Source organism: Mustela nivalis (assembly GCF_964662115.1).
Source record: "Mustela nivalis genome assembly, chromosome: 14".
Lineage (NCBI taxonomy): Eukaryota > Metazoa > Chordata > Mammalia > Carnivora > Mustelidae > Mustela > Mustela nivalis.
Genome location: NC_139033.1, coordinates 46,879,676 through 46,895,748, shown reverse-complemented (window position 1 = coordinate 46,895,748; position 16,073 = coordinate 46,879,676). Strand labels below are relative to the sequence as shown.

Genomic DNA, 16,073 nt, shown 5'->3' with positions numbered 1-16,073 from the left:
AGGCATGTGCAGATAGAGCGGGGTCTTCATTAAAAACACTGTGCGTGTATTTCAGACCCTTACTGGGGAACAGGGAGACAGAACGAAAAGGGAAAGAAAGACACGGCCATGGGGATTCTCCTATGATGAGTTGAGCCCAAAGGGAGTTCCCTGGGGGTTGGGCAAGAGAGAGGGGGTGTCTTGTAAAGTGAGGCACATGGGGCTGGGTGGGTGTGGGTGTCCCCGGGAAGCAAGAATCCAGTCCTATAATTATGGGTGCTTGTATCTGTGTGCACACAGGGAATGGGTGGTCATGTAATGCCCTTCCCTAAACAGATTCTGCTCTGCTCTTGCAACTCCACAAGGCTCCTGAAAAAGGAGGCAGGGGGAGAAGCACCCTCTCCCAAAGTGGGACAGACAAGGGGCTGGGCTTGGTTCCATCACAGCTGTTGTATCATAGGGGGTCAACCAGAAAAGTGGAACCAGTAGGAGATAATATATAATATATAAAGAGATTTATTGCAAGAAATTGGCTTATGTGATTATGGGGATTGGCTTGGCAGTTCCAACTCCGTAGCGAGCTGGAACTCTCAGGCACAGGGTGAAGCTGCTGTCCGCAGGTAGAATGACTTCTTTTCTTAGGAAAGCTTCAGGTCTGCTTGTAGGTAGGCCTTTCAAGTGATTGAATCAGGTCCACCCAGATCATCTAGGATCATCTAGGATCATAGATCAACCGATCCATGGTGGACTGTGATCACCTCTACCAAGGACCTGTATACCGGCACCTATGTGGGTACTTGAGTAGCTGGGGACCACAGCTCAGTCACACTGGTCCACAAAACTGCCCATCTCAACCGCTCTGTCCTCCCACCACTCAGCCCCCACCTCCTCTACCATCAGGCCCCCCACCACCACCTCCAGAAGCCTCCTGCTCTCGTGCCATTCTCCAGTGTCCTAGTTGCCCAGGAATGGCCCGTGAGCTGACAGCCAACCCCATCTAAACCTCGAACGGGTCTCCAAGACAGGTGCCTGCATGGCTTCTCCCTGTTCGTCACTTCTCCAGCAGGTGCCTGCAATGGCCTCCTACCTGCTCTCCCTGCATCCAAACCCTCATTGCCAGGAGAGGTATCTCTAAGCTCCATACCTGGTCTCACTCTTTGGGGACTGAGACTCCTTCAGCAGCTGCCCACAGGGATCCTGTTGAACCACAGGCTCCTCCCAAGTGGCATCTGGCCTTGTCTGCCTCTCTTCCCCTCTGTGCTTCCATGGCTCCTGGAACTAACCACACTGCCCACCTCCACAGCAAGGCCCACGTTCTCCTCTGACGTTCACATGTGTCTCTGCCTCCTCATTGAAGACTGGCTCCCCCAGTGAGGGAAGCTTCTGCTCTGGGCTCCCTCTCCCTCTTCATGGGGATACTCCACTCTGGGACAGAACTACCCGCCTATCCTCTGTCCCCACCTCCAACTGAGCATCGCACCTCTCTCCTGCAGCACCCATCCTGACATCTGTAGTGCTCACGATATGTGTCCTGCAAATGCTGGCTGGGTTCGTGGGTGGAAGGCACCAGTGGGGTTTCCCCAGCACCCCTCCATTTGCTTGGCTCCTACGTTCTTCCTCTGCCTATAGTTCCGTCCAAAACTTACTAGGGAGGGTTCCTTCTTCTAGGGAGAAGGGAGTAGTTTCTTCTTCTCCCTCTCCCTTCCCTGTCTTCCAGTTTGAGAACTGTTTTGAGCCATCCCACTGTCATGATAAAGTATGGTATACAAAAGTTACGGCCTGAGGAATTGGGGCCTGTTTCAGGAACTAAAAAAAAAAGCACAAGACAGTCCCACCAAGAGGGTAAGGCAGACAGGGTGAGAAGCGGGGCTGGATGCTGATCTGAGGCTGCAGGGAGCCTCCCAAGGACCCTCAGCAGGGACAGTCCCAAGCACATCTCAGGAAGACCCTCTGTGAGCAACAGGAGGAAGAGCCAGGAGAACAGCCCCCTGGCTGTTTCTGGAATGCAATGAGGGGTGGACCTCAGCAGGGGCGGAAAGAGAAATCACCAAGATCTGAGGATCCAAATCTGGGATAAAAATAGGAAACCTGCCCATACAGACAGATGTTCAGACAGTTTTAAAGAACAAACTACTTTACAGCCCCAGACTTTCATTTATTCAGCAAATACTGTTTGAACATGAGATCGGTTATAAGCCTAGAGACTTGACAGTAAAATAGGGTTCCTACCCTCAAGGGGCTTCACATCCAAGTGGGAGGGAAGGTTAGGAAATTAATGAGGGTGGGTTTTTGTGGGTTTTTTTTTTTAAGTTTTTATTTATTTGAAAGAGAGAGAGCACGTATGAGCAGGAGGGAGGGGCAGAGAAGAGGAAGAAGCAGACTCCCCACTGAGCAGGGAGCCCATTGCAGGACTCAATCTTAGGACCCTGAAATCATGATCTAAACCAAGGCAGACACTTAACTGACTGAGCCACCCAGGCGCCCAAATGGGGTTTTTTTAGACTGTCAGGTGGTGGTAACATGCCAAGGAAGGTCACAGGTAAAAGAGGTGGAAAGTCAGTGGGGTAGAGGGTAGTGTGTGTGCTACAATTGAGAGGTGTCTGGAGAATGCCTGAGGAGCTGTGACTAAGCAGGAGAGGGTGTCTACAGAGCGTGAGTGGCATGTGCAAAGGTCCTGGAGCAGGAGTGGGTTTCGCATGCTCTAGGTAGGGGAAGAGATGGTGTCAGGGAAGGAGCCAAAAGTCAGGTTGTGGAGGCCAAGTGGAAGCAGAAGGACTTTGGCTTATGTCTACATGAGCTGGGCAGTCTATGGAGAGGTCTTCAAGAGAGAAGGGACTCGTGCTACACAAAAGACTCCTTAGGCTGTACCGATGCAGGCACAGGAGGAAGCCGGGACACATATACAAGGAGACATTTGCTGCTCCCTTGGGTTCTGCCATGATGGATGAAGGCAAGGAGAAAGGCCAATTCCAGATGTAACGTAGAGGTGGAGCTAATAGGAATTGTTGGTGCATTTGGGTGTGGGATATGAGAGAAAGACCACCCTGAGCATCTGGCTGGGTGTCTTGGTCCATTCCGGCTGCTGTAACAAAAACCATTGTTGTTGACTGGGTGGCTCATAAACCGCAGGCATTTATTTCTCACAGTTCTGGAGGCTGGGAAGTCCAAGATCAAGGTGCCCCAGATCCGGTGTCTGGGGAAGACCCACTTCCTGGTTCCTAGACCGTTGTCTTTGGCTGAGTCATCACATGGTGGGATGGGCAGTGGAGCTCTCTCTGGGGTCTCTGTCAAGGGCACTCATCCCCTTTGGGAGGTCTGCTCTCTCATGACCTAACCACCCTGCAAAGATCCCACTCCTAATACCATCACACTGGGGGGTAGGTGTCGACATTTGGGTTCGGGGGATGCAAGCGTTCAGTCCACAGCAGTGAGTGAGTCTCTTTTACTAAGACTGGGGAGCCTCCCGGGCTGGTCGTGTCTGAGGAGGTGCAGCCCCTGAGGAGACACCCCGCACATTTTACCCGGTGGAACCTTTTTTCCTAAGTGGGTCACCCACACCTTCCCCCCGCCTTTGCCGCTCACAAGTACCGTGGAAACCCAGAGACTCAGAACATCCTCACGCACCTTCTGATCAAAATGGGAGTCAGCGGGGACTCGCTGTTCAGTGTGTACTTCCCTGGTGTCGGTCATCTCTGTCACTCTCCACCCATCAGAAGGTGTTACTCAGAGCTTCCTCTTTCCTGTTTGAAATGGTCTCCCTGTGGAGAGATAGACAAAAAGACATCTGAGATGTGGGGGCTTAAGAGGAGTGGGGATGGGGAGGGAGCAGAACCTCTTTGCTTCAGGTGGGGTAGGGGGAGTCGATGGATGGCCCCCACCCCCCATATTTCTCCCACAGCTCTCTTGGATGGTTGGTATTGGCAGGGGCGTGTTATGACTTGTGGGGACCCTAGGCACTTGGCTTTCATAGGTCCCTTTCTCCATAAAAAAATATTAAAAATCATATTTTATGACTGCATTGGTATTGAGATGAATATAATGCAGCCTGGATTATATGTGGGTTTTTTTCCTTTTGATTTTAAAAGGAATTAAAGCAATATTGTGGGCCCTTAAAAGTATCATGGGCTCAAGGCCCAGCATGTGCTATGCCCAGTAGAGAAGTGTCCCTGTGTATAGGAGGGGAAGAAGGTGGGTCTGGAGCAGCAGGGGACATCAGGATACCTGGGTCCCCGTCCTTACCCCTGAACAAGAAGCTGTGAGACCTGCGATCAGTGTCCCGGCTTCTCAAGGCTTCTGACTTCTCATCTTTCCAAGGGGAGTGCAGAACTTGACCATCTCTCGGCTGCCTTCTAAGCAAAGACTCCCCAAGATTCTAACTAAAGTGTGCAGACCTCAAGCTTCATTTTCAACTTTCTGACCCTAGGGGAAGCTCTTCCCCCGCCCCAACTACAATATTAAACTTGTTTTCCTTTCTGGATCTCCTTCTCTCATCAAATCATGTGCTGGTGTGTGCAGCCACTGATTTCCAAAAATGCGGCCATAAAACCATAATGAGTATGGAGATACCAACGTGAAATGACAGAGAGAAAGCCATAAACATTCAAATAAATATATAAATATAAACAAGTCTATAAACCAAACCCAGGAGGTATTTTAAACACATAATGTAGCATTTATATCTCTTACTTTGCACAGCAGAACTTTCAAAGGAAATTCATTTAATTCTATTGCTCACACCCCTAACCCCCATCCAGGAGTAATCGCTAATAACCCGCACAATTACCGCCTCCCTCCTGATGGAGAGTTCATTTCAGAAGCTCGTTCTTGAATTCATTATCATGCTGGAAATGAGCTGAATCACAGCGGATGTGACCACATGACGATCCCCCTGCTTCCTTCCAGTTGGGTTCAGCGAGATGCCTGCCACAGCCCTGGCCCCAGCCCGCTCTGATGATTGCAAAAGTAGTTACCTCTCAACACCTGGCCAGATTTAAAGACCCTTGTCAGGAGTTAGGAAGAGGGCAGATCATTCTTGATGGGAGTAGGGAGCCCCCCCACCCACCCCCCTTGAAGCATGACTGTGGCCTTCTCCCTCCAGAGACTCAGTGTATGCACAAGGTTCCTTCCCATTAGCCATCAGACTGCCTCACCAATGTCCCAGCCAGCCTGGGGGAGTTGAGCTGGGTGTCCCCTCTTCCCGCAAGCCCTCCACCCCAGCTCACTGTGAATGGATGACCACCCCTCCCAAGGGACTGCAACCTCTGGGCCAGGTTTCGCTCAGTACCAGGAAAGGACTAGGATGTCACGTAACCCCGCCCCTCCCCACACCTGTGCACACCTGAGCACAGAGGGTAAAGGAGTCCCCATGTGAGGGCCCAGGGGGGAGAGGCCCTAGGCACCAAAAAGCAGTTGAGAACAGGAGAAGCAGCAGGAGGCAGGACTGACTGTAAGTCAAGGATCTAAGCCTCCCGTGTTCGTGGTCCACCATCCTATCAAACTTCACTTACAAAACACAAATAGAAGATTTTTGAACAGCTGAACATATTTGAATTATTAAGAATTTCAAGATGGTGATTCTATAGCATCACACCCCAAGTCTGGGGCCCTTTTAAGCACAAGACTATATACAGTTGCACAGGTCACATGCCCATAAAGCCAACTCTGGGTAGATGGTAGCACCGTCCTAATCTTACAGGCAGGAGAACTCAGGCCCTGTAATTAGCTTAAAGTCATGGTGCCGGGATGTAGAGGAAGACTAAGCCTCACACTCCCGAATCTGGCTCCAGAGCCTCATTCTTTACCTTTTCCCTATGCTGTCCTTCATTCCACCAAAGCCAGCAGCCACCCCCTGGGTGATCAGCACAGGACCACATGGCCTGGTATAAAAGGCAAAAGAGAATGCGTGCCCCAACCTGCACCATCGTGTTGACTCATGCTAACTGGCTCTGTGGCTTTGGGCAAGTCACTCAGCCTCTCGGAGCTTTAGCCCAACCTGCCACATGGAGGTACTATGAAGAAACAATTCAGAGTGATACAGGTACATTTATAGAGAAGCACCAGTGTCATCTCACATATAACAGACAGGTGGGAGGGATGCTTGGGTGGCTCAGCCAGTTGAGTGTCTGCCTTCAGCTCAGGTCATGGTTCCAGGGTCTGGGGATCAAGCCCCATGTTGGTCTCCTTGCTCCATGGGGAGCCTGCTTCTCCTCTGCCTGCCACTGCCCCTGCTTGCACTTGCTTTCTCTCGCTCTCTCTCTGACAAATAAATAAATAAAAATATTTAAAATAAATAAATAAAATAAAAGACAAGTAGGAGAGCCTGACCAGAACTGGAGCTCTCAACCATCTCCTTCTTTTCCAGGCTTCTCCCCACCCCTCTGTAGGCAACTGACCCTGACCCTGAACATCCAGGAAGGACCGTGTATGTGTTTTATAATGAAACTGCTCTGTGGCCACACAGTAAGAAAGGGACAAGGCTGAATCAGTTTGCCATTCAGGTTTCTAAAAGATGTCCTATTTTCATCATCTTAATTACAATGGAGTTTTGTTCTGATGTGTGTAGTCCACAGGGCTGTGTCCCTTAGTGATCCAGGACTCCCCCTGCCCAGTCTGACATCTGCACCACTGAGCAAATGTTTGCTAAATGAAGTCATCAAGAGTCTGCATGACAGGGCGCCTAGGGGGCTCAGTCAGTTTAGCTTCTGACCCTTGGTTTCTAGGTCATGATCTCAGAGTCAGAAGATCGAGCCCTGCCTGGGGCGGTCTGTAGGGAGCCTGCTTGCCTCTCCCTCCATCCCTACTCATGCACTCTCTCTCTCTCTCTCTCTCAAATAAATACATAAATCTTAAAAAAAAAAAAAAAAAAAGCCTGCATGTCTTTCCTCAACTGAGCTTATCAGATAAGCATTGACTTAAAGGACCCAAATCTGTAGTAAGGTGAGAAAAAGCCTTGCTGATCCTCAATTTTTAGGTCTCTTCTGCTGAACTAGAATGACATGTCACAAGTTCAGGAGCTTTCCTTTTGTCTTAGAGAAGTTTCTGTTTGGGCAAGACTGGATGGAAGATCGAACAGTCAGAGCCTTTGCGTTGGCTGCAGCGATAACTTTGGTCGACTGGGGGTGTGCGTGGCTGATTCGCTGTGGGTGATGCCCAACGGCCCCTATCTCTCGGGACCCCTATCTCTTGGGGATAGGGGAGCCTGGATCACTGCCCACAGCAAGCCAGACACATCCAAGAATTTGCCAGAATGTCAGCTCTCAACTTCAGCCAAGACAGTTATTTCAAGAACTGTCAAAAGGCCATAGAGGATAAGATGGTCCGTGGTTTAGGAACATGTGTAAAGTGCTCAGCACAGTGCCTAGTACAAAGCAAGAGTCTGACTAAATGTTGGTCCCTGACGAATGTCATCTGTCTTGGGGAGGCTTCATGAGTGGTGGGATTTGTCACTTATTCCTTGCGGGCACTGGAGACTCTTGGCCCCAGAGAGGGACAGTAGGAGAGTTGAACCCTCTGATGCAGGGAGGGTGACAGTGGAAGAAGGAGCTTGAGGCAGGGCAGGGCGGCAGGAACACGGATTATGGAAAACTGAAAACCATTTTTACCTACTGCTCTGCTTTTCCATGGTCTGGCTCTGGAAACACCAGGAACAGAGTTAGCATAAGGTCTCTGGTGTAATAGGAAAAACATATCTACCCAGAATCACCCCTGCTACCTGCACCTTTTCTGGAGACCATGAAACTGTCATGGGCACATAAGTAGGTCTTTCCCGAACAAACGCGGGTTCTTGCAAGTGATCAGAAGACATAAACCATCACTCAGGTTCTTTCAAAGAAGTCTTCCCTTGGATCACTTTTTATTTCTTGAGGCCAAACGTCTTGCACTTCCTCGTTGTAAAATGCAGGTGCTTGAGTGCTTTCTCCAGAGCAAAAATCGGTTGACACTCCCCGTTGATGGATTCAAACATTTTGACTGAACTCATTCAAATTCCCGTCAGTTTAGTCAATTGATGTCATATCAAATATCTGTCAGCACAACCACAAGTCGATTAGACACCTGGTCTTTTTAGTCAGCTAAACTTGTTACTTCTGAAAACAAAAATAAAAAAATCAAGATAAAAGTAACCTATCAATTTAGTTAGCGACGGACTAATAACTTCCATCAAAAAAAATACATTTTTGTTGAATTACTTTGATTTTTTTTTTCCCACTGTATCTACTAAATCAATCAGTCGTGCGTGGGGTGGGAGGATATTGATCAGATGTGCCGCTTGCTGAACAAGCAGGGAGCTGAACATCAGAAATGAAACCATCAAAAAGATTCCCTCAAACCGGCCACTACTCAGTCATCCACAATAACAGTGAGAAATGCGATCCTGCAAGATGGATGACAGGTAGTCCCTAATCACAACAATTTGGTGCACTGACAAGCATTTTTTCTATTCTTTCTAGAAACTCACCTTCCCATCTCGTATGTCTGTAACTGGTAAGAAAATGGGTGTGACCGCCGGGGGAGTGCTGATTTGCGTCCCCAGTTGCCTGTCAGGCACCAACAAGCTGAAGGCCCATTCACCGAAAAACAAAAGTTAATTGTATTTATTTGAGGTTCCCTTGAGTGTTATATTATACTGAATTAATTCTAAAAGATATGGTGCCTTCCCAAGTCCATAGGGTTATGATAAATTCAGTGTTTGACGCGGTCTGTATTAGACCTGAACTAAAGAGTTAAAATCCATTTCTTTGTTTAAACTGAAACCGTTCAACCTGGCCTTTGGCACCATCCTTCTCTACCTTTACCCCTCTCTCAAGCCTCACCCTTTCCCAGCCCCCACCACCACCTTACAGCCCCTCCCCAGGATGCCTGGAGCCTTGATACCATTCCAGAGCTCTCCCTGCAGGGGCAGTCACTCCATAGATCAAGTCACACGAAGGGATCTTGGACTCACTGTGCTAAACCTTTCCAAGGATGCTTGTTCTTCAAAAAAGGATACGTGAAGAGGTCTGTGTTTGGTTCAAAGGAGTGAATCACTAATGGTATAATTTCAGATGCCAGGTAACTGGAGAGAGTCCAAGTATCAGCAGACATGGTTTTAACAAAGCCAAATATTGTGAAGAGCCATCTTGCTTGGAGAAGCAGAACACATTCACTCTCAAGTGTATTCATGCAGAATTAAGTGGCCCACTTTTGCCCATTTCAGATTTTTCACTGGTCACATTTTCTCCTGGTCATAGGCATTTCTGCAACAGGAATAAGCTGATTATTTATTGCTAGTCACTCACCACCTACAATTCACTTTTCCAATTTTCCGTGTTGCCTGCACTGTGCCACTTTGTCAATCCCTGCTGTTTATTGACTGCGTTCTGATGGCTGGGGTAAACAAATTACCTCAAGAATGACGGGAGCAAAAAGGGCATCGCTCCTGGCTTCTAATGATGCAACTGGTGTGGAAGCCAATTGGTCCTAATGTCAGGAGACAATTCATTATCATGATGGTGGAGTTTGCCATAACACATCCTATCGGTGACAAAATTGTGTATGTATCTAATAGCGACCTTTTCTTATTCTCAGTAAACATCAGGTAATATTAGATCAAATGATTTTGCAGATAAAATACTCCCAAATTTCAAAGTCCCCTCCTTTAAAACCCACTGAAAATACACAGCACAGTAACCACTCTGTTTTATAAATGCATTAAAAGCATCAATAACCAGGAAGTTCACATTCTTGCATTAGGCCAGAGGGCAATTGTAAGATCTAGGGCAAGTTCTTGCACCATCTAGACTCAAATCTGTCCTTAGCTCGGGGGTCTTCAAATTTCTTTATTGTGCAGTTCTACCAGAAAGAATACTTTTAAGTAGTACCCCCAGTGCATTTAATTACAAATTATATTTATGTACTTACATCAGCCATTATGTCAAGGCACAATACAGAGAGAGTCATTTTTTTTTAAGATTTTATTTATTTATCAGAGAGAGAGAGAGGGAGAGCGAGTGAGCACAGGCAGACAGAATGGCAGGCAGAGGCAGAGGGAGAAGCAGGCTCCCCGCTGAGCAAAGAGCCCGACATGGGACTCGATCCCAGGATGTTGGGATCATGACCTGAACTGAAGGCAGCTGCTTAACCCACTGAGCCACCCAGGCATCCCCAGAGAGAGTCATTTTTAATGACAGTAAATGTAAATCCTTTTTAAAGTAGACTTCATAATTTGGACATTTTGGGGGCCTAGTTCTTGTCATGGCTAATTCGATTGTCATTGCCTTTACTTTCTTTTTTTTTTTTTTAAGATGTCATTTATTTATCTGACAGAGATCACAAGTAGGCAGAAAGCAGGCAGAGACAGGGAGGAGGAAGCAGGCTTCCAGCTGAGCAGAGAGCCCAATGCGGGGCTCGATCCCAGGACCCTGGGATCATGACCTGAGACAAAGGCAGAGGCTTAACCCACTGAGCCACCCAGGCGCCCCTGCCTTTACTTTCTTATGTGGCTGCAAGAATTGGAACATAAGCACAACTGAGGAAGCATCACCCCAGCACCCTCCTGTGACTTATTTGGGCTTTTTAAGTCAATCTTTCTTTATATTCCAAGGTTTCTTTGTAAGGATCTTGTTAATCCAGGTGTCTGTTTTGTGTATATCCTTTTGTACCATGGGAATCTGCTCTATTTCAAAGTGATAATAATACCAGTAACCAATAAAAAGCACATATCCAGAAAGTTTAACTCTAGAGGCTGCACAGGTGGCCACTAACCTCCTGACCTTTGCCACACTGACCTTCACCCAGAAGACACAAGATCCATACATGATACATGACAACTTGCAAAAGAAGCTGAACCAGAATGCCTTAAGTTTATCTCAATTTTTAAATAAAAATATACATAGGAGTCTAGTATTTTCTATCCACACCCCGGTGGACTGAGTGTCTGACATATTCCTCAGGATAAATGTCTCACTTTAGGAAACACTGGTTCTAGTTCACCTTAAAATATAGCATCTTTCATACAAATGGCTGACAGACACATGAAAAGATGTTCATCATCACTAGCCATCAGGGAGATACAAATCAAAACCACATTGAGATACCACCTTACACCAGTCAGAATGGCCAAAATCAACAAGACAGTAAACAGCAAGTGCTGGAGAGGATGTGGAGAAAGGAGAAGCCTCTTACACTGTTGGTGGGAATGCAAGTTGGTGCAGCCACTTTGGAGAACAGTGTGGAGATTCCTTAAGAAATTAAAAATAGAGCTTCCCTGTGACCCTGCCATTGCACTACTGGGTATTTAACCCAAAGATACAGAGGTAGTGAAAAGAAGGCCTAACTGTACCCCAATGTTCACAGCAGCAATGGCCACATTCACCAAACTGGGGAAAGAACCAAGATGCCCTTCAACAGACGAATGGATAAAGATATGGTCCATATATTCAACGGAGTATTGTGCCTCCATCAGAAAGGGTGAATACCCAACTTTTGTATCAACATGGACAGGATTGGAGGAGATTATGCTGAGTGAAATAAGTCAAGCAGAGAGAATCAATTATCATATGGTTTCACTTATTTGTGGAGCATAAGGAATAACACAGAGGACATTGGGAGATGGAGAGCAGTGAATTGGGGGAAATCAGAGGGGGAGATGAACAATGAGAGAGTGTGGACTCTGAGAAACAAACGGAGGGTTTTGGAGGGGAGGGGGGAGGGGGGAGGGTGTTGGGTGAGCCTGGTGGTGGGTATTATGGAGGTGCATGTATTGCATGGAGCACTGGGTGTGGTGCATAAGCAGTGAATTTTAGGACACTAGAAAAATTAAATTAAATTTTTTTTAAAGAAACAGCATCTTCTAGAGAGGAGGGTGGAGAGGTCCACTGAGACCAAGTCAGATTTGAAGTCCTGCCTAGCAGTTTGGGCATCATGGGAGCACTGGGAAGCTGGGAAGGAGTCTTTTGAAGAAGGGACAATATGACCTGATTTGCATTCTTGCAAGATTATTCTGAACACGCTAAGGAGAATGGGTTGTGGGGCATACACAAGAGGGGTACACGGGAGGTAGAGCAGGAGAAAGGATAATGGCCTGAATTAAGGCTGCAGCCTCTAAAATGGAGAAAGGTGGGCAGATTCACAAAACAGTGAAGTTTCGGTTATTCATTAAACTTGCCCAAGGTTAAACAGCTGGTAGGCAGCAGAGCTAAATTTAGACCCCAGGTCTCCTCACTCCCGATACAGTGATTTTTCTTCTGATTTGCCATGTCAGGGAACACCTGGTCCCTCCGTTTTATCCTCCCCCAGGGAGATAGGTGATCAGGAGTGGAGCCCACACAGCAGCACACGGTTTCCAGCAGGGCGATGAAGGAAGGCCACTGGAGAGGAAGTGCACTGGCTTCTCCAAATGTATTTGTCTTTGCAGGAGCCATGAGGGGGCTCCATGAGACTCTGTGTTCTGGGTATTGAATCCCATGCTGAAATCCCACACTTTCCATGACAGCAAAGAGAAACTCCAAGTGACTAGTCATTCAAGGCCAGGCCTTGACTAAACCCATAGCCCATCCTGCTGAAGGGTAGAAGGCAATAGGGAGGTACCAACTGGGGGGGGGGGGGAGAGAAACAGACTCTTGTCATCATTCCTGCTTGGAAGCCCTCATCTCTTCTTCTGGACCATTTAAAACCCTTCTTCCTTTAAGCTAAAACATTAGCTCCTCCAACAATTCCTTCCAAATTACCCCTGCCCTCCTATCCCCTGCCGCAATCGCCCTTCTTTTTTTTTTTTTTTTTAATTTAATTTTATTTATTTTTCAGTGTTCCAAGATTCATTGTTTATGCACCACACCCTGTGCTCCATGCAATTCTTGCCCGTCTTAATCTCCTTTCTTATGGCATCTCTTGCTCAGGGTTTAGTACAGAAAGCAGAAGCCACTAGAAGTATTTTAAGGAGAAAGGGATTTAATACAGGAATTTAGGGGCTCGGGAAATTTGAGGCAGAGTTAGAGGAGTGAGCTTTCTAGGCTGGGACAGAAGTGACTCCTGAAACACTATGAAACTGATCTACCATGGGAACTACTACTTCCAAGGCCACAACTGAAACTACGGAGTTCAAGAACCCACCATGATATTCCAGGAATCGGGAAGCCAGACTCATGAGGTCCCTATAGCCCCCACCCCTCAAATCCCACAATGCTGGTGGCTAAGCATCGAGGGGCAGAAAACATCATCTGTCCGTGACCTTGCTTCCACAAAAGAATAGCTGAAAGATCAAGTCTTCTGTTTCACTTGTACCTTCTAGATTTTGCCTACATGCCTCTAATTGACAATGCCTGATTTTATTCTAAAACCTAAGCTGCAAGGGAGGCTGAAAATTTTGATTTTTAACTTTCTAGCCTCTTGAGCAGAGTATGGTACCCTAGAAGGATTGAGCAAGCCATGCTATGGGTTCCAGCATGGAACCTCCCAAATAATACATCCTATGGTGTTTTTACGTGTCTAACCAGCCCTCAGCCCCGGAGGTCGTGTCTTTCACATCCTTTAAGGCCACAAGACTTGCAGATGAGAGGTCCTTGCTAAGGACAGCAAAGTAATCTAATGATGAAACACACTCACTGTTTCAAGTACTTTCTTACTTTGCTTTCTGATTCGGTTCTCGCCTTTAAATGTTGTCTCTGCATTAAACCTCCTTGAAGGTAATGCTGATTGGTACTTCTCAGGTGTACCCCACACCGTGAACCACAGGGCGAGGTATATACATTCCTCAATTAGTGCGTGATTGTTTCACAGCTGACGCCAAGCCAGTTTTTCTACCCAAGAGACATTTCTGCCCCATGTCGCTCAATCAATAGGAACCCGATTTCCTGCAAAAGTGTGAGGCCAGCAGATCTTTCTTATATGAACTGTCACCTCATTTTGGCAGCAGCGTACCTCCAAACGGGTAAGAAGATGCCCCCTACTCTATTCTACATGGTTGCTATGGGGATTAGTTAAGATAACACAGGTAACGGTACCTACCACATAGTAGGTGATCAGTAAGTGTCCATTCCTTCTTTCTCCCCAAGAGCTTTTCCCTCCATAAAAAATTTGGTGTTTGGGGACCAAGCTAAGAGACTGGCTAATTAGATCCTTGAAGAGGTATTAATGGCTAATGTGTTAGTTATCTACTGATGTGTAACAAATTGCCCAAAACTTAGCAACTTAAAACAGCAGCAAAAATGTCTTTTGCCAGGAATCTGGGAGCAGCACAGCTGGGTGGTTCTGTCTTAGGGTCTCTAATGAGACGGGGCTCAGTCAAGGGGCTGCTGTAGTCTGAAGGCTTCTGCAGAGCTGGAAGATCTGCTCTCAAGATGACTCTGTCGTGCAGCTAGCTTGCTGATGGTGCTTGTTGCCAGGAGGTCTCAGTTACTCGCCACCAGGAGCTCCTAAGGCTGCTGGAGGGTCATCATGCCATGGCAGCATCTCCCCCAGCTCCAGTGACCCAGGAGCGCCAGGCTCAAGTGGCCATGGCTTTCACAACCCAGTCTCAGAAGCCACAGAGCCTCGTTGCTGTGAGATCTGGCCAGTTACACAGGTCAGCTCTGTGAGCAGGGGAGGCAAGGGCCACCAAGGGCCACTGTGGCAGCTGGCTGCCACACGTCTTCATAATGGCCTAATCCCATACATGAGCTCTTTTGTGTAATGTCACTCTGATTTGGAAAGGACTTGGAATGTCTCAATGCAACTTTGTGAGATATCCTTGGAGATATTTTAATCAATGTCAAGATTTTAGGCTCTGGAGTGCACTCATTAGACACTCAGCAAATACGTGACAAATGAATAGCTTTGTCCTTTAAGCAGCATACAAGCATTCCCCAAAATGGAGTAGCTCAAGAGGGAAAGCATCTAGGAGGCTTCCCTGTGAATATACATGTATATGAATTATGTATTATGTGTGTGTCTCATAAAATGTCACCCACAATAAGAACTTGGGAACATATAAACCATAATAAAAGAATTAGTGATAATCAATGAATTCCTTTTTATGAAGATGAATAAAATATATATAAATATATATATACATAAAATATATACATATATATACATATATGTGTACCCTACATAAAATATGTATAAATATATATATGTATACTCTACTTAAGAGTAGAGTATATAGGGGCGCCTGGGTGGCTCAGTGGGTTAAGCCGCTGCCTTCGGCTCAGGTCATGATCCCAGCATCCTGGGATCGAGTCCCACATCGGGCTCTCTGCTCAGCGGGGAGCCTGCTTCCTCCTCTCTCTCTGCCTGCCTCTCCGTCTACTTGTGATTTCTGTCTGTCAAATAAATAAATAAAATCTTTAAAAAAAAAAAAAGAGTAGAGTATATATATATATTTCTACTTCTACTTAAGAATGAATATGTATATATTCTTTTTTCTATAGATAGAAATAGAAATGTCTAACAACTATGAATTATAACTAAAGAATAGAATGAAATGGTATAAACCTTGACAAAGCAAAAATAATAATAGTAGTAAAATTAGTAAAAATTGGGGCGCCTGGGTGGCTCAGTGGGTTGAGCCTCTGCCTACGGTTCAGGTCATGATCCCAAGGTCCTGGGATCGAGCCCCACATCGGGCTCTCTGCTGGGCAGGGAGCCTGCTTCCCCCTCTCTCTCTGCCTGCCTCTTTGCCTACTTGTGATCTCTCACTCTCTCTCTCTGTCAAATAAGTAAATAATCTTTTTTAAAAATTAGTAAAAATTGATAAAAACATAATAAAACCAATTTTTTTATTTTTCTAGTGAGGTGGCAGGGAGTACTGCCTCAATATGAAACCTGGGAGGCTTTTTGAAAGATACTAAGTTCTTAATTTTTTTAATGGTTTTTCTGTTTTCTTAGCCTTAAAAGGTTATGAAAACTAAAAATATTTCCCGTGATGACTAACATTTATCTGAAGTTTGGCACTTTCTCTGGCTTCACTTTAATTCATTTTTCTTTTGTTTAAGTCATACCAAATTAAATATGATACTTTCCCTTAAAAATCAATAGCTCAAAAGCAAAAAAAGAAAAAGAAAACAAATAGCTCATAAGGCATGATCCTATTACTAGAAAATAATTTTGTCTGTTTTCTCTTTGCTGCTTGGGAATACGAG

At 46.3% G+C, this 16,073-nt stretch overlaps 1 protein-coding gene and 1 long non-coding RNA gene across 17 annotated transcripts in view; one reads left to right on the top strand and one right to left on the bottom strand.

Annotated features, from left to right (window-relative positions):
• SLC14A2 (solute carrier family 14 member 2) overlaps positions 1-16,073 on the top strand; it is a 414,760-nt gene that overhangs the window by 333,405 nt on the left and 65,282 nt on the right. The window lies entirely within an intron of this gene.
• Positions 1-16,073, bottom strand: part of LOC309848133 — a 46,966-nt gene that overhangs the window by 16,618 nt on the left and 14,275 nt on the right. For 7 of the 16 annotated variants that reach the window (XR_014302832.1, XR_014302833.1, XR_014302834.1 and 4 more), the window contains 3 exons: positions 8,966-9,212; positions 4,242-8,063; positions 3,068-3,737 (listed from right to left, as the gene is read on the bottom strand). This is a non-coding gene — a long non-coding RNA (uncharacterized lncRNA). The other 9 variants (XR_014302838.1, XR_014302843.1, XR_014302844.1 and 6 more) reach the window with 7 other exon arrangements.